This window comes from Octopus bimaculoides, chromosome 20 (genome assembly GCF_046866305.1).
Source record: "Octopus bimaculoides isolate indiv1 chromosome 20, ASM4686630v1, whole genome shotgun sequence".
NCBI classification, from domain to species: Eukaryota; Metazoa; Mollusca; class Cephalopoda; order Octopoda; family Octopodidae; genus Octopus; species Octopus bimaculoides.
The window spans coordinates 11,146,449-11,170,673 of record NC_142947.1 but is presented as its reverse complement, the minus strand read 5'-3'; the positions used below and the strand labels follow the sequence as shown (position 1 = coordinate 11,170,673).

The 24,225-nt window shown below is 36.7% G+C and overlaps 1 protein-coding gene across 3 annotated transcripts in view; it reads right to left on the bottom strand.

Annotated features, from left to right (window-relative positions):
- Nucleotides 1-24,225, bottom strand: part of LOC106869286 (uncharacterized) — a 278,508-nt gene that overhangs the window by 75,163 nt on the left and 179,120 nt on the right. The window contains exon 1 of one of the 3 annotated variants that reach the window (XM_052974923.2): nt 7,319-7,890. The exons of the other annotated variants lie outside the window; for them this stretch is intronic. The gene's annotated coding sequence lies outside the window, so the exon portion shown is untranslated. Of the gene's footprint in view, nt 1-7,318; nt 7,891-24,225 lie in introns of those variants that run through there. 3 annotated transcript variants of the gene reach the window in all.

Sequence of the window (24,225 nt, the reverse complement as noted above, 5' to 3'; positions counted from 1 at the left end):
CAAAACAAAAACAATCTCATATGAATTCTTATCTGCCAGTGAGATATGACGTACATATATATATATAGGTACATAACACACAATCAGACATTCTGGGAAAAATTATGGCTTTAGCAAGAAGTTCAAGCATAAAAATTGCGTAATTATAATGAGCAACTACTCTAATTCACATACAACTTTCACACTGTCCACAAACGAAACAAACCTCTAAATATTCGATTGAAACAGCTTGTGCATATATTTTCAACCGAGAAGCATTTTGTGTAAATAAGTAACCTTCAATTTGCACACACTAAGGTGGATAGTTTTAAGAGAACTATCTATCTATCTAAATGAAGTTTTTTTTTTGCTATGATAGAATGTTTTAATAGTGCAACTAACATCTAAGTGTCTTTAGTAAATTTTTCTCCTTTCAAAATTACTGGCCAGTATCCCGAGTCTAACCCTGAATAGTCGATTAAGTGCGCGTGCAAGAGTTACAGGATGTCACAGTGACTTGTGGAGAATGTGAACTTAAAAATAAGTCATGTTCTAAGAGACGCATTTCTGATGACAAGATAAACACACACACACACACACACACACACACACAGAAGGTTGACTCATCGATATTTATTTTGTCCGAGAGAAAAAGAAAGGATATAAAATCTAAACACAGACAGGGTATTTGAAAGGATATTTTTTTTTTACTAGAAGATACAAAGTTTCTTTCATGGAGATATGAATTTCCTGTGGTTTGCATCGAGATACGCCTTACCCTTCATCCCCTCTAGCTTTGAGCGTATATTTTCAAGTTATGAAGTTAGTTTTGTATGGGTCTTTCGACTGATAACCTAATGAAATGAAGCCCTCGTCAGAACGAATTCGACTCGGACTTCCGTATGGAGTATCCTCCACCAGGAAATGTCCTTCACTTCTTACTTTTAAAGTTGTTCGAAAATTATAAAAAAATCGAACCAATATTTTGAAGCTGACGAGCTGGCAGGATTAGGATTAGGATCAGGATCAGATAATATGCTAAAGTGTATAAGGCCGGACAGACCGCACCAATTACTGATAGCACAATGTTTCATTTTACTTTATTAAAGATTAAAATTAGAATCCAATTACGGACTAAACAAATCATGGCTACCATTCATAAGCGAGTGAGATAACTTGGGAGCAAACATCGAGTTTTCGCTGTCATTTAAGGGCCTCTGTATTGGTAACCAAGGTATCGACATACTCTCGGCCAACCCGCACTTGACCCAACTGAAAATCGAGAATACAACAGCTAGCTGGTGCTCATTATCGAACGATTAGGCAGGAACAGCATGAATCGAACCCTCCAACCTTACGATCGCAGACCAAAAACTTTAACCGTTAGGCTACGCACATTCTCAACCTGAATAACAACAATATTATTAATAATAATAATCCTTTCTACTAAAGGCACAAGGCCTGAAATTTTGGGAGAAGGGTAAGTCGATCACATCGAACCAGTATTTGACTGGTGCTTAATTTATCGACCCCGAAAGGATAAAAGGCAAAGTCGACCTTGGCGGAATTTGAACTCAGAACGTAACAACAGAAGAAATACCAAAAAAATATGTCGCCCGGCGTGCAAACGATTCAGCCAGCTTGCTGCCTTAACAACAACAACAATAATAATAACCCAGTGCTCAACTGGTACTTATCTTATTGACCCCCGAAAGAATGAAAGACAAAGTCGACCTCGGCGGAATTTGAACTCGGAACGTAAGGACGGACGAAATACTGCTGAGCATTTAGTTCAGCCTGCTAACGATTCTGCCAGCTCACCGCCTTGATGATGATAATGATGATGATAATCTCCCTCCATCCGATTTGATACTTGAGCTCTGGCCTTCCATCCTTTCTTATATAGACACAAAACCAGGTTGAGGAGAGGAACGAGAACTATTGATTGTATAACTTGTCGAGTATTTTATTTCAACGGCCTTTTTTAATGGTGAAGTTGACCCCGACAACAATTGAACTCAGAACGTACAGAACCAGAACAAATTTGTAAAGAAGACGGTTACAGTTGATTCAATTGACTCAGTAGCACCTATTATTTCATGACTGGATTCTGCCATTCACTGACCCCCACCTCTTCCTACTACAACCGAAACGAAAGAATTCTCACTTCATACCAAACATTTATTCTAAATAAAAGAGCGAGATGCCAGAACAGTTTCACTTTACGTCAACCTAAAATAGATACAAAATTTATTTTAAAAAATATTTTAAATGCCGCACTAAACTTTCACAGCTCCACCTAAACATTTATAAACAAGAAGAAAAAAATTATAACACGTCTTGTTTCGTAAGTGGCCTTCAAATCTGGCAATTTGCATGAAAACACACGGCTTCGTCTCTAGTAAATACACACGTATCCAATTACAGGATTTGCAAAAAATTCCTGAGTGGTTAACGATATCATGATCACGTCCTTAATTTCCCCAGTTCATTATAAAGCCACCCACACATCCGCCCACACGATGGAAACCGAAACAAGCCATTACTCAAAAATCGGAAAGAGAGCATTGTGCACATCGCATTAGAGCGGACACTATTTTATACGGGTATGTGCTGCAGCCGGAAGCTATGTTGCGTCTGAGGAACAGATGGCCAAGACCTATGCTATGTCACTACCTCAGCACTTCTATCACCAACGTGGTTTTGTGGTACACAAGATACGCCGTTTTCATAGTAACTTTTGATCAGGAATTTTGTGCAAGTCCTTATTCCATGGCTATAAGTTGGCACAATTGATTCTAATCAATGACTGTTAATATGTCAATCTTGAGCCTACACGTTCAGGTCAGGCCTTATCCGAACTTTTCAAGATGTTTTACAGGACAGGACGTCGGTCCGTCAAAGAGTTAACTTCTGGGTGCCAGTGGTAACCATTTTCAGCTGATTGCACTGGGTTAATATGAAACGAAGTGCTTTGCTCAAAGATACAACGCATCGACTGATCCGAAAACAACAACTAACGATCGTTAGCGCAATATTCTAACTAGTTGGCCACGAACCTTCAACGACAGTGATGTGGCTCTTAATTTCGAGTTAGTTCATCATTTTCCGGAACAGCCGTTAAGACGAGCAAAGAATCTAGATACCACTAATAAGGACACATAAAAAAATTTACTAGTCTTCAAACGGAGATCTTAAAAATACAATCCTTTCTACTGTAGACGCAAAGCCTGAAGATTTGAGAGAGGGGGACAATCGATTACATTGATCCCCAGCAATTGACTGGTATTTATTTTTACCAATTCCGAAAAGATGAAAAGCAAAGCCGACCTCGGCGGAATATGAACTGAAAACATAAATCCGAAAGAAATGATGCTAAGCATTTTATCCGGTGTGCTATAATAAAAATAATTCTATGATATAAAAAATCCTACAATTCTTTCTGGTGTACCTGTAGCAGGCATAAACCTATGTTTTTGAAGTAAAAGTGCGAAAATGTTCTAAGTAGTGAGATACGAAAGTGTACAAGCGTCAAAGAAATGTCATGACAGCCACCAAAGCACCATTTGATATTTCGGTTTTAATATATCTTGGCCGCCAAATAGAAATTTTCGAAACAGATCATTAACAACTCCAAACCGTTCGACTGGGTCAGAAATATACAAACTGTAAGGCCGAGAAACTAAACAGGTGGGTTTAGGTTTGATGCATTAAAATTTAATAAATAAACTTCTGACAATCTAAAAGCCTTTCATAGTTATTGATTATTTGATTTTAAACGAGTGTTTGAAATACTTCCTTTGACATGCAAACTCCTCGATTATTCAAAGCAAAAGCCCTCATTAAAATAAAGTATCCCTTCGTCATATTTTTAGCAAGTATCTCAAAGAAAAAAATAAACAAGCTTCCATTTCCCGTCTTTTTATTAGGCGAAAGCAAATCATTGTTTAAATATCCCAAGAAAACAGCGAATTTCTGGAAGAAAAAGTTCTATTATTGATGGAAAATTGACGATGATGACAGAGTGACTAAAATACACACACACACACTTGTCAGATCAACCATCACAGCAGTCTTTTAAAGAGCAACATCGACAACCATAATCTAACGAGTCTTCTTTTCCTATGATAATTGGATATGATCCGAAGGAAATTTGACTGCTATTTCTAGTACGCAGAGCTTTCCTCCCTAACAGGGAGAATAGCTAGATATTTAACCACAAACTGACCAGCGCCAATTAGTGGTTGTCATTTTGAAAGAAGCTTCCTCAATATAGCTGTAGGCCCATCTCTGTATCTCATCATGTCAAGACAAGCGCACGTTTACAAGGTTTATACATCTTATTTCCAACTTTAAACACTGTATTTAAAACTAATTGTTTATTATTAGCATTATGGCTTCACCAAAACGTGGTACCGTCGGATTGGTTCGAACTACACTGTAACAACAACACATTTTGTGTTTTCATTGCAAATTGTAGATAGGCCCCCGAGGTTACAAGTAAGCAAGGCATTGTTAATACCCAAAAGCTACATGTCGAAACAATTTAATGTACTATAAAAGCACACACACACACACACACGCACGCATGCCCTTTTAACATTTCAGAGAGGTAGAGCACCCAGGAACCTTACATACAGATATATATTTCTGGAACAGTAGATCTCGAAGCACAAAGCTAGCTATAAATAGCATGTAAAAACTTCGGGGTTTTGGGGATGGAAAAAGTCAAAGGCTGACATCAGCTAAAAACTGTATATCTATTTGTCTATTTGTGTGTGTGTGTGTGTGTGTGTGTGTATAATTTCTTTTAGATGTAGTGCACCTAGAAGACATACATACATACATACATACATACATCTTTCGCTTCACACACACACACACACATATATATATATATATATATATATATATATATATATATATATATATATATCATAGTTCCAGACTATGCCGCCAGTAATAATTACGACTTAACTTCGGCTGGAATTTTCCTTAAAAGTGGAGCGGATATATTTATTATACATACATAACATATAAAACAACATTAACATTACATGAGCAAACGCTGTGTATGTATACACATACATATTTACTCACACACACACAGACAGACGAGTACAAAATAAACTTCAAAGTAAACTCGAAAATTAATCACTAAATAACGACCTTCTGTATTTACAGTTTCGTTTTCGCTCCGTTGCCGTTGTATAGCCCCAGGCGTAAAACACGATCGAAAAGACCTTATGATCAAAAGGCGTTCCAGTAACAGCTATTGCCGTCTTTCACTATTTTTCTTTCGGACATAGCGTATCTTCCCTTCGTTTCCTAGCACCGTATAGTACAATGTTTCCTCTTTTATTTCTTCTTCAGCTGCTATTTCTAGTAAAGCAGAGCTACGTATCCACGTAAGGAGACTTCCCAGCCGGCGCTTCGCTGTATGAGCGCACACACACACACACAGACACATATATATATGTAAGTATACACACACATATATACACATCTACTGATTAACTAGGTCAACTATTTACTTATTTAAACAAAGTTATCGAGCCTGCAAACAACCTTCTCATTGCTTTTGCCTACTCCAGTCTCTTCTCTCTGGGTGACTATTACGTCAACGTGAACACGAAATCCGTTTGAGAAATAAATAGCTGCTGCTTTAGACAGAGTTAATGGTGAAAAAATATTTATTATCCCAAACACTACACGGATTCCTCCTCAGACTCACCAGACACTTAATAAAGTTCCAGCGTCAGGAGTAGAATGGTGAGGTGGTGGAAGATCTAAGATGTCTTAATAGAGGAAAAAGGTGGTGGTGGTGGTGCAGATCAGAACAAGAGCTGTTTTAGCCACTAAGTCGGGCTCTGATCGGCGGAGCTGTCGTATGTTCAAAAAGGCGTCCCGGTCGTTACCATCCCGTCACAGACACACTATTTATGACGGGACTATAAACGTTATTATTATTATTAATTATTATTATTATTATTATCGTCATCATCTAGTGTTGGTTCTTCTTTATCTAAGACAGTAGTGATTTCGCGACGAGGAGAATCTGGCTGCTATTTCTAACACGCTGAGCGACTGCGTTAGAAGCTCCCTCCTTGGTTCGAGAAGTACCAAAAGTGTGTATGTGGGGGATACGGCGCAATCGCTTCACTTTTTCTTCACATATTTATCCCGGAGTAACATTACTTTATTTAAAATAAAATACAGCAAAACACAATATACTAACAAGAAAACTTCATTCGAATGTCTATCTTGTTACGTAATTTATTTGTTTATTCCGTTAGTTTTCCTGCCTTCACCGATAAATGCGAAGATACCTAATTTTGATCACGTAAGAGTTACGAAGTTTATTGATAATTTCCTTTTGATCGAGAACAAAGTCAATATTTATCTCATTCTCTCACTCACACACACACACACACACACACACGCACACACACTCTCTCTCTCTTTATATATATATATATTACGGGTGATGTTTAGAATCGATTGATTATTATATTGCCAGTACTCATATATCGAACCAGCGAGTTAGGAAATGTGTATTTGTGTGAGTGTGTATATGAGTAAGTTGTCCGTTCGACGTGCTAGAAATAAGTCACATCTCATATAAAATCATTTTTAAAAACAAAAACCACACCAAAACAAAACAAAACAACCTACACCAGAATAGTGTAGTCCTAACACACTATGTTGAAATAGATCACCAATACGAACGAGTCATATGTGTGGTGGGGAAACTCTATGCTGTCGTTCTGAGTGCTAGAAATAGCAGTCAAATCTCACATAAAAAACTCTTACAAAAACAGGAAGCACACATCGGAATAATGTAGTCCTAGGTACACTACGTTGAAATAAAGATGGGATGTTTACGGTTGTGACGTCTTCGATCATATGGCCGATTTGAGGCTAAACAATAGTTACCAGCATTATATTTTTACAGAGCTCCCCCCAGAAGAACGAATAGTAAAAATCGAGTGTTTGTTTAAAAAGAACCGATAAGAAACGAAACTAAATTCTGTTAAGGAACAATCTAATACGGCGCAGTTTATCAATCAGTCCCAACCATTTAGAGGGCTATGAATGAAACGGTAAACGTACATTTCGTTTGAAAATCTCGACACAGCAGAACTTCTTTAAAAAAAAAAGAAAAAACAATAATCGAAATACGAATAAAAAACTTACTCAACATGTAGAACACGGAGTGATAAGGGATAAAAAGGAAAATAATGTTTTATCAATACATTAATAGTTTGTTCTTCGAGTATATATATGTATATATCAAAATAAATTCCATTTAAAAATCACGACTTCGTCATGTACCTACCTCCCTGGTGGCGATCGCTGCCATAAACTGAACTGACACCATAACTATGCCATGAGATTTGTACGAAAATATTACTTTTTATATCGAAAGAACTTAATGATAACGAGGTTTACTCTGCTCTCCCGGACTTGCCGAAGAAAACACAAAAAAATAATGTTGTTCAAACGACTACTACAATTATTATTATTATTACTATTATTATTATTATTATTATTTTACCTCTATCCATTAACTATTTCTAGTTAACATGCTCCCTGCATTAAAATATGTTAACACTAATTCAACACTTAATTCTTTTTTCCTTTCTTCTTTTTCTTCTTCTTCTTCATGTGCGGATAGCGTCTAAGAATAATTTCTCTGAATGCGTCGACATTCTTTTCTTTTCTTTTCTTTTCTCTCTCTCTCTCTCTCTCTCTCTCTCTCTCTCTTTTACGCCTACAAATGTGCATTATTGTACATTTACCTCGTGATCAATCTCATCTCTATTTTGGTAAAGTGCAGTGAAGGCTATGCTTCGCTGAGGAGCTCCAGTAAGACCGAAACCAGACTTATCTCCTCGGCCGCTTAAAGGCCCCTAAAAAAGGGACACATTAGAGATTGTAGCTCTAGTACACTATGTCTGAAAAACAAAAGTACTAGTAGGATAGTGATGGCTGGAGTTATATATATATATATATATATATATATACACACATATATACGACGGGCTTCTTTCAGTTTCCATCTACCAAATCCACTCACAAGGCTTTGGTCGGCCCGAGGCTATAATAGAAGACACTTGCCTAAGGTGCCACACAGTGGGACTGAACCCGGAACCATGTGGTTGGTAAGCAAGCTACTTACCACACATCCACTCCTATGCCTATAAAAGAAAAACCAACAAACAACCTTGATCAATTTTTGGAAACTTACATAGGTTCTTATCAGAGGCATCTACATCATTCTGATGCTCTATTTTGGCTTTGTAAGTTCAAGTGCAAGAAAGTGAGATTGCAGCTGATTCGCTCGAATTGTTTTGCAAGCATTATATATTTTATTCATGTTATAGATCTCCTCAGGATTGCTGAATGGCCCAAATCAATCCTGGTTGAATTTGAAGTTGGAAAGAAGAAGTAAAGCAAAAAACTAGCAAAGCGTTCCTTGTCCCTCTGTGCCAGTTCTGACATCCTAGAAAGTTGGGTGTCTTGTTTAAGTAAAAAGTAATGGAACGGGGAGTAAAGTTAAGGTTGGAGACAGATGCAATGGACAAACAGGCGCAGTAGTTTGATCTAATCAAAGATGAGATGGGTTCTAAAAGTCTGTGGAGATATCAATAGAAAAGATACAATCCCAGAAAGAAAATATACAATCTCATGATTTGCAAACAAGGCTGAAGGGTTCTGGATGAGAAAAAACCCAAACCCCACTTCAAACAAAACCAAAAAGTCAGATAATTAAAATATACGGGTTCTGGATTTGAGTGTTAAAAAGGGATGGTGGTATTTATCAGTCTGTCAAGGTGGCAAGTTGGCAGAATTGTTAGAGTCTTGAACAAGTGCTGCAACATCTCTTCCAGATCTTTAAGTCCTGAGTTCAAACGTTGTCCTTCATCCTTTCAGGGGTGATAAAATAAACACCAGTTGAACACTGGGGTCGATGTAATCAACTTAAACCCTCTCCTAAAATCACTAACCTTGTGCTAAAAAATCAGAAAGAATTATTATTATTATTATTATTATTATCATCATGATCCTTTTGGGGTTGATAAATTAAGTACCAGTGAAACACTGGAATCAATGTCATCGATTAGTCCCCTCCCCAGAAATTTCAGGCCTTTGTGCCTTTAGTAGAAAAGATTATTATTATTATTATAATTTTTGCCCTGGACATCATTAATTTTTCAACCAAGGTCTTGTTACAGATCCTCACTATACGTTATGGATGGCAGTTTGATATATGAAGGACATGGATCAGTCAGAAGACCATTGAAAAGAAGCCAGGACACAGATCTCATTAAATGCAAACTCACCAAGACTGTTTTCAACTTCTATTATATACAGTGCTATGGTAACTAATCTGTGTACATGTGTGTGTATCATCTTAGACTATTCTCTCTCTCTCTCTCTCTCTCTCTGAAGCCTAACACGTTCCAACCAGTATAGATAGATAGACATTGCAACAATATTAAAGATGTATTTTAGATAACTAATTAGAAATAATATTGGTAATTACATATACATACATGTGTGTCTAAACAGACATATATACACAGATGCACACATACACAAATACACTTGTGTGTGCATTTATGTATGCATAGTTACACGTGTGTGTATATAGACATACATAAATACATACATACATACAGGTGCACACTTATCACTGACTTATAATATGCCCACACATACAGGCAACGTATTCATCTGATTGAAGCTAAGTCGACACAAATTAAATGAAAAGCAACAGGAATCCATCTACTTTCACAGATAAAACAAACAAGCAAAATAAACAACAACGACAACAACACACATACATACACACACACAACAATTTGCAGTCATTAACTGGTAACTGGGACATCTCTTATGTTTTCTGTTTGTGTTATAAGTATTAAACATGGTTGCTGGATACTCATTTGTACACTATCATGTCACAATCAAATAAACAACCATTGATGATGATCTGTCCATTGATGATGGTGATGATGATGAGTGACCAGAAGACTTACTGTTTCAATCAGATCTTTTTTTTTTTTTTTGGCTTTTGTTTATTTTATCTCCCCATAACTGCTTTTATCTGAAATGGATTGCTAAAGTTTATTATACGGACCAGATAAATCTTACAGTTGGATAGTTATAAGTTAGCTGTGCTGAAGGGAAACCAATGTTACATTTATATTATCTATAATATATACCTGTGGCCTATATTTACTGCGGAATAATTTTAAGGCACCAATTATTATTATCTTTAGCATCTACTTTGTGATCAGATGTACATGAATGTCACCAACATTTAATCAAGTCTTTAAAACTAGCTGTTTTGAGTGGTACTTCAAAAGGAATGTGTGAATATTTTCTTTGGAAAAGAATGAATGTGTTTTAAATTTTTAACTCTGTTTGTGTGTGTGAGAGAGAGAGAGGGAGAGAGAGAGAGAGAGAGAGAGAGAGAGAAAGAGAGATAGAGAGAGGCTTGTGGTTTAGTGGTTAGAGTGTCAGACTCATGATCATAAGGTTCCAGGTTCGATCCCTGGACTGAGCAGCATACTGTATCCTTGAAGTAGGACACCTCATTTGATGTTGGTTATAGTCTCAATTCAGTACCAGACAAGTACTGATGAAACACTCACCCCCTTCCAGCAGACACATCCCGGCAGTTCCACTTGAACCAAGAGGGTGTCTATCTGCTTGCAATAACATCATCTAAAACAGTCAGTGAAAGCAGGGTACACACTACAAAGTCATACTTGCTTGCAAGTGATGGCTATAGTTTATAAGCTTTGACCTAGCAAAATTCATGTTACTGTTAACAAAATTATATATATATATATTATATACACACACACATATTTTCTATTCTAGGCACAAGGCCCGAAATTTGGGGGGAGGGGGCTGAGCTACCACTTTTTCAACAAGGAATATAATACGAAAGGAAGAAAATATGTACCACAATTTAACACGGAATTATGAGCATGACTTACAGATAAGTAAATATAGTGTGTGTATGTGTGTGCATGTGTGACAAAGGCCCACATTCTGCATCATGCAATGAGAATTACTCTACTAAATCCTGTTGCTGCTGAGAACAGGATTACACAATAATTGCCCCATTGACAGTTGACCAATCAACGGTTTTGCTCAATCTACTACTGTCAGTTCATCTTGAACCCATTTCATTGGCAATTGATGTCTGTGGAACACTTGAAGTGTGTGGCCCAGCCAGCTCAAGCAATCTTCTATAGCTCATTGTCTAAACTGTTCCTTGACTGAAAAAAAAAAAATGATGTTTTTTTTTTAGTTTACAAATGTTGTGCTCATATCCCTGAAATGATTTCTGAGAAAGCAACAGGAAACCACTTGGGTGTATCACTTTCCTTTGAACCCCTGCTGGTTCATCCTAGCAATGGTTTCCTCTGCCAATGACCGACTGGATTGCAGGCGAATAATATCTAGCAACGGGGACATTTATTTCATCTTGTGCAGCAGCACGGAAGTCAATTTCGATCATAGCTGTTTTATTGGTTTGTCTGTCGAACTAATAACTAACTAGCTTTTATGATTATTAAGGCACAGCTGGAAAACATATAGTAGAGAGAAGACTAGACTCCACAGTAATCGAAATTCTGTTAATGGCAAACATTAACGTGAAGTAAATAAGTTATACAAGAATTAGTTCACAGTTGTCCTTTTGATATTCATATTAATAAGAAGATGGTGAACTGACTTTTGGTTAGACGATGGCTAAGGTGGGTGCTTAATCTGTTTTGTGTTTTTACTTCATCACGACAATAGGTCAGCGCCGTGAACTCCCTATCGCAACAGATCTTACTGAGCTGTTGCCATAATTACATTTATGTAATCATTTCCTGTTGATGTGATTATATTAAATACACATCTACAATCGTCGCAAACTCTTCTTGTTGATAACAGTGGTAGCATTTCACCTTAATCTTATTAAAACGGTGTGTCTATGAGGCTGTATACCAATATGTGAATATGTGTGTATATGCAGTTTGCGTGTGTGAATATGTACATTTGCTGTGTGTGTGAGAACATATACATTTGTGTGTGCACGTACATACAAACCATTTATATATATATATATATATATATATATATATATATACAAATACACACACAAATATATATACATACATATATATATGAAAACATATACATATATGTATACACACATACATATATATGTACATGGAATGAAGACAGACTGGCTGTATGCATTAAGATCCTCTTAGTAATTTGCAATTTGACAACACTTTAATGGTAACATGCAACATAAATACACTGGAATATATATATGTATGATTACTGCTGTTTAGTCAACCACTATGTAATATCTCGTTCAAGTGGAAGGCTGAAGATATGAGTGTTACAGTACATTTCCATAATATACTATTTACGTCTGTCTGCCCATCACTATCTCTCTCTCTCTCTCACACACACACGCACACGCACACATGTACACAAACCACATTGAATAGAATTAATCTTTATCTCATGTGTGTATATTAAAAGAAGAATATCAGTGGCTTTTCCTAAGTCTAGCATGGATAATAAATGCAAAAATGTTTTAATAAAAAATAAAATTTAAAATAAAAAATGGAAAGTTTATATTTGGCAACAAAATCTTAAGTTAAGATTCTGAGAAAGTGGTCTGATTAAAGACTGGAAACTATTGAGACATATTGTGTTCTAATGTTTCATACCTACAACACATACATATATATATATACGCGACATTAAGCTGATGTTGTATCACCAGCGCCAATCCTGATCCAAAAGATTATGTCAGCAATAAACAAGCTAACTTCCCTCTCTGCTATGAAGAGATTACGAAACCATATTTATCAATATTGATTTAAAACTACTTCGAAGTTACGAAAGAATTTTAAGATTTGTTTTTACGACAGCAAGAAAGATCCTCGATTATGCAAACTTGGAATGGTTGAAAGCGTGGCAGAAAATGGAATAATTACATTAACGATGCTGGTGATGATGACGATGATGATGATGATGATGATGATGATGATGATTCAGTTCATAATCTATGCATATGTAAACATGGAGAAGTCACTCCCACACAAATGATTCAACAAAAAAAAGCTGACTGATGTTTGATGTTTCATGAATTTCTGAAGATTGGAGAAAGAAAAAGAAAAAAAAAAAAAGCCCACAACTTTTTGAGTCCTAAGCAATGCCAGAAATATCTGAAGAACTTACCATCTCAAAGTCTATTGTTGTTATTATTAGAAATCACATCATCAATGAGATAAAGTTGGTAAAACAATACAATCAACAAAACTAGGATCTGGTTTATTTTTAGCTACCTCACCCCTTCGTTTTATCTGCTGAATGTTTTGCATTCTGATGACAGCTCTTTGTTGAAACGAAAGTAGTCACACAAACACACGTACGTTACTTATGTAACAAAAACCAATGGGGGGGGGGTGCCTCTAAACAGTCAGCTGATCTACTAACAAAATAGCAGCCAAAGACCCCTCAGATTACTTTATATTCTCTTAAAATAAGAACGCATTAGACATCATAATCATCATTTAACGTCCGCTTTCCACGCTAGCATGGGTTGGACAATTTGACTGAGGACTGGTGAACCAGATGCCTACACCAGGCTCCAATCTGATATATATATATATATATATATATATATATATATATATATGTCCTAGATCTACAAAATTAGAGGATGCATGAGGCCGGAACAGGACAAAACAACAGCAAACACACATAAACACCCCATATATCATCATCATCGTTTAATGTCTACTTTTCCATATCTGCATTAATCAAATGAAATTTGTTGAGGCAGATTTTCTATGGCCAGATGCCCTTCCTGTCATCAACCACCACTTTTTTTTTTTGAAGTAACTCTCTTTTACTTGTTTCAGTCATTTGACTGCGGCCATGCTGGAGCACCGCCTTTAGTCGAGCAAATCGACCCCAGGACTTATTCTTTGTAAGCTTAGTACTTATTCTATCGGTCTCTTCTGCCGAACCGCTAAGTTACAGGGACGTAAACACACCAGCATTGGTTGTGAAGCGATGTTGGGGGACAAACACAGACACAGACACACATACATATACATATATACGATGGGCTTCTTTCAGTTTCCGTCTACCAAATCCACTCCCAAGGCTTTGGTCAGCCCAAGGCTATAGTAGAAGACACTTGCCCAAGGTGTCACACAGTGGGACTGAACCTGGAACCATGTGGTTGGTAAGCAAGCTACTTACCACTCCATCAACCCCAGTCCTCAACTGGTACTTATTTCGTCGACCCTGAAAGGATGAAAGGCAAAGTCGACCTTGGTAGAATTTGAACTCAAAATATAAAGCCAGAAGAAATGTCACTAAACATTTGGTCCAGCAATCTACCGATCCTGCCAGCTTGGCACTTTACTCTCCATTACGATCAACATATACAAACGCATCGTATTGTCATATAGGTGTAAAGATATATTTTTTTTTTATTTATAGAAGAGGGGGGGGGGGAAACAAAACAACTCTTTCCTTGTAAAGAACCTCCCCCATAATATAATAAAAAAACAAAACATAGGGACATTTTCTTGGTCTTCAGACCTAGGGACATCAAGGGTTTGTCATCCAACAGCGAAGAAAACGCAATAGTAATACAACATACGTAACGATGTTTAGCTAACTACCGAGACATACAGAAACGAAGGGAAGAATTATGATTTAAACAACTTCGATTTTTAGCTTTGTTATTATTATTATCATTATTATTATCATCATTATTATTATTATTACTATTACTATTATTTCTAGTAGCGACCACAAGTAAAATATACGAGAGCTGCAGGTAGATTTATATAGTGTTAATGTCATCAACAATGCATTAAAACATCAAACGGAGGCCATTATATTTGCAGTTTTTCCTTCCAAAGTAATATTTTATTACACACACACACACACACAGATGTGTGTACACGTGTGTGTGTGTGTATGTGTATGGATGGATGCGCAGGCATATAGTTATATATGTGTGTGTGTGTGTATATATATATATATATATATATATATATGTATATATATGCATATACTCACACACACACACATACAAATACACTTTCTTGTAACAGATTAAAGTTGCTGCTCATGAATACTAACACTTAAAAACACAGATGATGTAAAACCAGTTCTTTTTTTTAATTTTTTGCTTTTGGTATTTTTTTTTTTTTTTTGGTGTTTATTACTCCCCCCCCCCCTGTATCTTAGTATATGCAGAATTAAAGGCATCAAGCTACTAATACTAAAAACATCACCAACAAAAAAAAGGGGGGGGAAGAGAAGATACAATTTGATTCATTGAACGACTTTTATATACCAATAAAAATTAATATATATTATGTGTGTGTGTATTTATTTATTTGTTTATTAACCCATTAATGCTAAAAAAAACAAACAGATCAGAGAATTTGCAACACACACATATATATAATTCTTAATAATTTGCTAAAACATGGTGATTTTATGAAACGAAAGAAAAAAAAAACAAAGATGAAGAAGAGGAGAAACGGGTATGCTGCCAGTAGAGAGAGAGAGAGAGAGAGAGAGAGAGAGAGATTTAATGCTATGTCAGCAGAAGTCAAAGGTTGGTGCAAACAACTTGGAACAAGTAGGGTGGGGCGTCGGGGGTAGGTGATCCTTTTAGGTAGTTTTGACATTTGTTTTTTCATCTTCCTTTTCTCTCTTGTAACATTAGCATTGAATAAGAATTAAATTTCCCTTCCTCATTATAAACCAGAGCATGTCAATTCCAAAAATGTAGAGTAGTAGTAGTAGTAGTAGTAGTAGTAGTAGTAGTAGTAGTAACAATAATTCTTTCTACTAAAGGCACAAGGCCTGAAATTTTTGGGGGATGGGACTAGTTGATTATATCGACCCATGGTACTGGTACTTATTTTATCGACCCCGAAAGGATGAAAGACAAAATCAACCTCAGCAGAATTTGAACTCTGGCTTGCCACCTTAATGATAATAATGATAATTAGTTGATTACCTTAGCCCCCCCCCCCCCCCCAGCAGTTGACTGGTATTTGTGATGCTTTGCAAACAACTTGCACATGCAAGTGCTACTAGTTGAAAGCTCTGCATACCAGAAGCCAGCAAGTGTATCGGGTCATCGGAAGAGGATGCGCACACACCGTTTCAGGGCCTACCTCACAACGGCATCAATACGCACCGGCTCCCACTCGCTGATATGAGGCACCGCTTGCTAGATCAACTGGTTATCAAATAAATTGACCTGGAAGAATTAACTGGCTTGGATAGATTTTAAACTCAAACATTATGACCCTAAATACTACGAGACATTTTCTCTGATCCCCTAATGATTCCGTCAATCAACATATCATAGCAGGACCTATACAACTTCCATTTTTCATAAATTTATAAGTTTCCTTATTTCTAGTCTGATGTATAAATTTATAGACGTTCATAATATTATTTAAATATGTTTAAATGCCATGACAAACAGAACAAATAAACATTACAGATAAAGACATATACTCACACAGCCATTTCTTTCATTTACCACAAAGATAACTGATGATGGGGGTCATTATAGGGGCAACTTAAAAAAAAACAATCGAGGTTTTACATAGAACTAATTATGAATGAAAATAGGGATCAAGAACAAAGACATTTTAAGCTATGGAACGAGATGTCCTGTTAAGGGGACTGCTGCTTAGAATCAATGAAGGCACCCCATAGAATCAACATTATCCTGATTACCAAGGACAAGTGGTTCCCCTTCTTCCAGTTGTGTTCTCTGGCCTAGAACCAATTATGAAATAATAATAGGGATGGAAAACAGATATATTTTAAAGTATGAAATGAGATGTCCTGTTAAAGGGACTGTCACTTCGGGTCAATTAAGAAACACCATTATCCTGATAACCAAGGGCAGGTGGTACCCCTTTTCCCAGCTGTATTCTGTGGCCTATAAGTGCAAGCTGGGAGTAGGCCTGATTATGTTAGGCCATTCCTACCACTCTCACTCACCGGAACAATAAATAAAAACATAAAACCATGTACAAACTGATTGTGAATGCACAATTAACAAGATGCAGTGTGAATTTTCTGTATGTGGCTGTGTTAGTCTGCATTGGTAAATAAACTGTATTTATGGAGGTCATCCAAATAAAATTATTTGTGTCAGCCACCTGAGGATAAGCATTGGCCAAATGACAATAAAACATCAGAAGCAATAATAATAAGTGTTTGGATAGGCTCCATGTAGGGAATTTTATTTTATTCCTGTTTTTAAAACATAGTGGCCATATGTTTTGAAATGTAGCTGTTTGCTTCTATTGAACAAAATTAAAATGGTAATTTCCTTCATTAGGAAAAAAAAAGAAAAAAAAACATTAAGCAAGTAGTTAATTAAATGTTTTTTTTTATGTAAACCACAGAAGTCATTACTGACTAACCCCAGTCAGCTTTGCTTGAGCTGTTCCAGTTAATATACAGCAGGAGAAAATAAATACGTTCAAATACTGCAAAGCAACCCACCTATATCCACCACAAGTTCTAGTCCATGTTGTGGTGTGGTGCTTGTGGGCCTCAATGGCCCTGAGAGCAATACCAACAGAGTGGATGTTCCTGGTAGGACTTCCATAGATGTTCCATGTTGGACAGGTCAAAGGACAGAGGTAATGATTGTGTGGATGTAATACTGAAAGTATTATTTATTTTTGTAGATAACATAATGCCAATGGTGCATTTATAATGTGCGTCTGTTCAAATACAAGGACCTGTATGCCTGCGTTTGAGTATGTCATTCAGCAACTGCACTTTATTGATCAGCTGGTTGCAACAGCTTGTGCATGTGATATGCATCAACTCACAATACTCAACCAGTATTCATTTTCTCGACCCTGGAAGAATGAAAGGCAAAGTCGACTGTGGCAGCAGTTGAACTCGGAACATAAAAAGCCAAACTAAATATTAATATTCTAATATTAATATTCGACCATCCGCCACCATGTACCGAAGGCCAAGGTAGTAATAACGATAGAAAAGCAGTTTAAGCAGATTCAACCAACAATACATGTTCCAATTGCACTGTAAAAATACATATTTTAAAATCAATATTCAACTGCACTCACTAATCAATTAAATCAATGTTTTAGATTCCCGCGAGAACACTGACTGAACTAATGTTAGTTTCACTTTTAAATGAATTTGAAGAGACACGCAATGGTTAATGTCCAAGCAATATGTGATGACCTGTGGTGTTTTAGGTGTCCATTTAAATACATTTATTAAAAAGCAAACAACAAAAATATTTTAATGAAATTCTTGGTATTGCTTTCATCTTTTATTTGTTTCAGTCACTGGACTGTGGCCATGCCGGAGTACCACATTGAGAGGTTTAGTCGAATGAATTGATCCCAGGACTTATTCTATCAGTCTTGTTGTGTTTAATCATACTATTTCTTACACACAACACACAAAGGTGTCTAAAAAGCTTGTACCAAAACGAAACCTCGTGAAAAAAATAAAGGAAAAAATATAGAGAATGAAGATATTTCAGCTTTTAAAAGTAAAAAGAAGAAAAAAATGTTGATATATAGTTTCCAGTGTTGGTTACACCTTTCACTGCTCAATCTCTGCTCATTTACACCAAAAAATGCAAAAATGCAAAAATTTTTTTCTAAATATTTTTCTGCAATGACATTTTCCAAACGCTTCATTAATTTGTGCAGTGCTTCCACAACAACAGCCATTTAAACTTCTTTTGAACTGAGGAGAGATGAAAAATTTCAGTGCTAGGTCTGGATTCTGATTTTGAAGAATGGGTGTGATAACAATACAGCTGGTATGGTCTGGTGAATTATAACATCACAAAACAAATTTCAACTTCCTAAGTCTCCCTGTCATTTCAGACTCGAATGTTGACTCTTAAATTGTCAATAGCTGATACATAGTATTATGGATCAATCATAATTTTGCCTACAGTAACTGAGATACTCAATATGAATGATGCATCATTGCTTAATACCAATGATGCCAACCCGTCTGAAACCACCTCTGGCTCTGTAACGTCTGGTTTTCAAAAGTTCTGAATGAAAATCTTCCACCAAAACCTTTGTCACAATTTACGTTCCGAACACTAGCTGAATGATAACTAAGTTATTTTGCTAATTTCTTTGTTATATCTAAAATTAATTGAAAGAAACACAGAGCACCTCAACACAAATATATTTTTATCTTGGTATGTTGTACTCAATCATAGTTTTTTTATCTCTGTATATTGGGCTTAATGCTTATATACATATATATATACACACATGCATATACACAAACATACATACATATATGATATCCAGGTGGTAGCAGCAGGATTTGTTGCCAGGATACCAAGGGAAGCAACTAAATACTACATGGCATATTTTGTCTGATGTTCTACCGATTCCGCTGACCCATGGGCAAGATGGCGAAATGGACCTCAGTGGAGTTCATATTCAGAATGTAGACCCTCCCCTCCCCCACCAAAAAACACCTCTAAGTATCTTATCTGTTGCTCAAATGATTCTGCCAGTCCATAACTATAACAACATGTATTTTAACAAATGAAGCTAAGTTCTAAAGAATTTAGTCTTTATCCATGAAATTTCTTTCCGAATGTAGTTGTGAATAATGTCTTGATTATTATTCCTATCATCATTTAAAATTCGTTTTCCGTGCTGGTAACGGGTTGTGAGTACAATGTAAATTTCTGCTTTCATAAACTGAGAAAGTTCCTATCAACTGTAAAACTCTGCAAACCAGTCGCTCCCATAAGTTGTAGGTCATATAGTGTGTATGTTAGAGAGAGAGAGAGACAGAGAGAGAGAGGGAGAGAGAGAGAGAGACAGAGAGGGAGAGAGGGAGAGTGAACAACTTCACTGATTGACTAACTGGCCAACCAAACAACCAGCAAACTAACCAACCAATCAACAGCTGGCTTTGTTGATAGGCTGGCTGGCATTATGAAGATATTTACCTAATGAACTATTAAGTGTGAATGTGTGTGTGTGAAACAAAAGACACTGAACACTGCTCTTTCACTCACTTCCTTCACGCTACCGCAAAAGCTAAATATGCCTTCATCTCAGCTGATAAACAAACACACACACACACACACACACACACACAACCACTGCAGGGCAGGTTTTAAAGTTCAAGATCACACTCCAGATGCTGTGAGGCTAACTACTGGAAAGAGAGAGAGAGAGAGGGGGGGGGAAGCAAAGGAGAAAGTAGATCGAGTGCAAATAATGCTAGTATACCTGTCACAAAAAAATGTCATTTAATGATATAATTGATATGTTGCCAGCAAGCTAATTGCCAGGCCTTGCTTTGCAAGTCTCAAGGCTTAGCTATGTAGACAAGGGTCATTCTATCAAGGACGTTATCTAAATTATCATTTATCTACTTCATTAGTTTTTTTTCATTTTCTTAACAATAATAATAACAACCTCCACCCACCCATCCTCGTCTTCGAATTACAAAAAAAAAAAAAAAAAAAACTCTTCACATGTGAAAGTAGAAGAGAAGGAAGAGAATCTACTGAATTTCATTATTGTGGCCATCATACGAGAAGAAAGACAAATGCAAGGTGTGTGTGTGTGTGTGGAGTTCACTGATAGACAGTAAACGGATGGTCTCATCCAAGAAGGTCTTAATAACATGCAATCTACTAAGATTAAACAAATATTAACGTGTGTGTGTGTTTGTGTGCAGACTAATGCGAGTATTGGATGAGTGTTAAGTACCAATTACATAAATATGCAGACCTTCAAGTGCATATACGCACGTACACAGATGCGCTTGTTATAGACAAGCTCAGTTCGCACGCATGTATGTGCATGCACTCACGCATGCACACACTTACACATGGTCAGCAACAGGTTTCAGCACATGTGCCCACACTTAGACGTATACAAGTAGCTACATAAAAGCATTACAGCCTTTTAAACTTATAAACAGATTGAGGCGAAACTTAAATACTGGATACAGGAAGTAGAATATTGTATACACACATGTACCACCACCATCATTTAATGTCCACTTTTCCATGCTTGCATGAGTCAGTCAGAATTTGTTGCAGCAGGGTTTTTTTTCTACAGCCGGCTGCCCTTCTTGTTGCCAACCCTAACCCACTTCCAAGCAGTGGTTATATTTCCCCATGGCCAGACATGTTTGCATGGAATATTGGAAACGAATGACTCACTGCTTGTATGATAGTGACATTAATTTACAAGTATCCTGTGATGCCAAGACAAGGAAATATGAGCACACACACTGAAATATATATATATATATATATATATATATATATATATATATATATATATATATATATATGGGAGAATGTAAGAAAAAAACAACAACAGACGAGGACAGGTGGTGTAAACAACAAAAGGATGTATTAGTATGACGCTCGGGAATACGGAAAGTCTTTGACGTTTCGAGCTACGCTCTTCAACAGAAAGAATACGGAGACAAGGAGAAAAACACGGAGAAAAAAAAATTGAATAGTGTTCAGTCAATGGTCAATCATAGTAATATATATATATATATATATATATATATATATATATATATATATATAAGAACTGTAGTATATAGAACTATGTCAGCAAGGTCTCTTAGCAAGTACCATTAACCAATCATAACCTACAGTCTTAAAAAAAAAAAGACTCAATGACACTTGGACAAGGTAGCCTTAGGATGATCATCGTTTGGACAACTTTGATTCATAGCTGATGAAGGAGCTAAACAAGAATTCAAAATCCTTATTAATTTTCGCGACTTTATCATATACAATGACTCAAGTACTTCTCCAAAAAAAAAACCCCCAAAAAAACAGGGTTACAACGAATCACAACCACAGATATGGCAGTAAAGAAACTTCTAAATAGTAGTAGTAGTAGTATTCCTTCTTGAGTCATACTAATTCATAAGGGCCAGTTTCACAGTTTTCATGTTGTAAATGTCCCCCATCTGGATGGGACGCCAGTTTGTCGCAGGGTCACTCATTTTTGCCAACTGAGTGGAATGAACAAAGTGAAATGAAGTGATTTGCTCAAGAACACAATGCATTGCCTGGTCCAGGAATTGAAACCACACTCTTACAAGCATGAGTCCAACACCCTAACCACTAAGCCATGCACCTCCACAACTTCTAAATAGTAATGCAAACTTGTCAAGGGGCTCTCTATAGTTAAAAAAAAAAGGTTATGTTTTAACTGGAAACCATAGCTTTTAGAATCCTAAATTTTAGGACAATGTACTGTATATAATAAAGGTGAAATGGCCATATCTAGAAACACAAATAGGATGATGCTTTGTTTGGTACAAGTAATCCCAGAAGCTTGGATGTGTACACATGATACAAGCAAGACAGAGTGAGGTTACCCAGAAATGAGAAAACACACTCATACCCAATCAAAACCACATATACTGGGTGACATTGTCTATGAACCCAAGTGGACAGAAATTCAATATGGTGACAGTAAAAGTTCTCATGCAAATGTAAGATAAATCTGCTACAGAATCACTGCCTGTATGTGTGCGCATGTACAAATGTGTTGACATGCATGCGTGTGTGTGTATTTGAGTAGATGTGTGTGTGTATCTGTATTGAAGTGCATGCATCTATACGTGTGTGAGAGAAAAGAAAACCAGAAAAAAAGATGACTGAAAGAAGACACGTCTGTGTGTCTGTATGAAAGAGAATGTATGCGTACAGTTAGATAAATATCAGATTTTATTTCTTATTAGTACATGTTGATTAGGTCAATCTGACATGTCTGTCTATGTTTGTGGTATGGTCTCCCTTTCTGTGTGTGTGTGTGTGTATTGATGTAATAATCAGGATACAGTTATTTAGACATGGGATTGTCCCCGTGTGTGTGTGTATGTATGTATGTATGTGAATGTGTACATGTGCATGCATATGTTTAGTGAAGTTGGTTCGCTAGAGAGGTATAAATGTTTGGCATCATTTGTGTATATGCAACAGTACAAGTATGTATAGGCACACGCACACACATACAGACACTAGTTGATTGTAGCAGTACTGTTTGTTTGCCTTGCAGAAACCCCTTGTACTGGGGACAAAAAACAAAAACAAAAAAAACTTCAGAAGTGTCTTCTACTATAACCTCGGGCTGACCAAAGCCTTGGGAGTGGATTTGGTAGACGGAAACTGAAAGAAGCCCGTTGTATATATGTATGTATGCATGCGTGTGTATATGTTGTGTATTTGTTTGTCCCCTCCAACATCGCTTGACAACCGATGCTGGTGTGTTTAGGTCCCCGTAACTTGGTGGTTCGGCAAAAGAGACCGATAGAATAAGCACTAGGCTTACAAAGAATAAATCCTGGGGTCGATTTGATTCAACTAAAGGCGGTGCTCCAGCACGGCCACAGTCAAATGACTGAAACAAGTAAAAGAATAAAAGCGAATTGTATAGAAGCTTCTACTACTTGAGACAGTGAGGAAGTCTCTATATAACTTAATTCAACTTGACAATACTGCTGTTCCCCTAAGCAAAATCCTTCTTATTGTATTACATACTGGGATCACATGTTACATGTTGTAATTACAGGGACAACAATATTTCATACAAAATATGGGGCAAACTAATTATTCGGTGAATAATTAGATTCAGCGACACCTCATTCCAATGCCACTAGTTGATTGATGGTAATGATGATGATGATGACAACGGCGATTAAACAGTAGTTGTTAAGGACAGATAAAATACTTTGGGGTTACATTGGAAAAGTTAGAAGCAACAAAAAAAGAAACCAACCACTCCAAACTGTCTGTAATCTGATTCCATCATTTCTGTACTTGTTGGAGCTGCAAAGCTCATTCAGGCACAAGTTAGTATGAAGAAATACTCCTTTAATGTTGACTTCAAATTAGCACAAAGACTATTGGAGAGGGCGAACATGCGTAGGAGTGACTGTGTGATAAGTAGCTTGCTTACCAACCACATGGTTCTGGGTTCAGTCCCGCTGCGGGGCACCTCGGGCAAAGTGTCTTCTACTATAGCCTCGGGCCGACCAAAGCCTTGTGAGTGGATTTGGTAGACGGAAACTGAAAGAAGCCCGTCGTATATATATGTATGTGTATATATATATATATATATATAT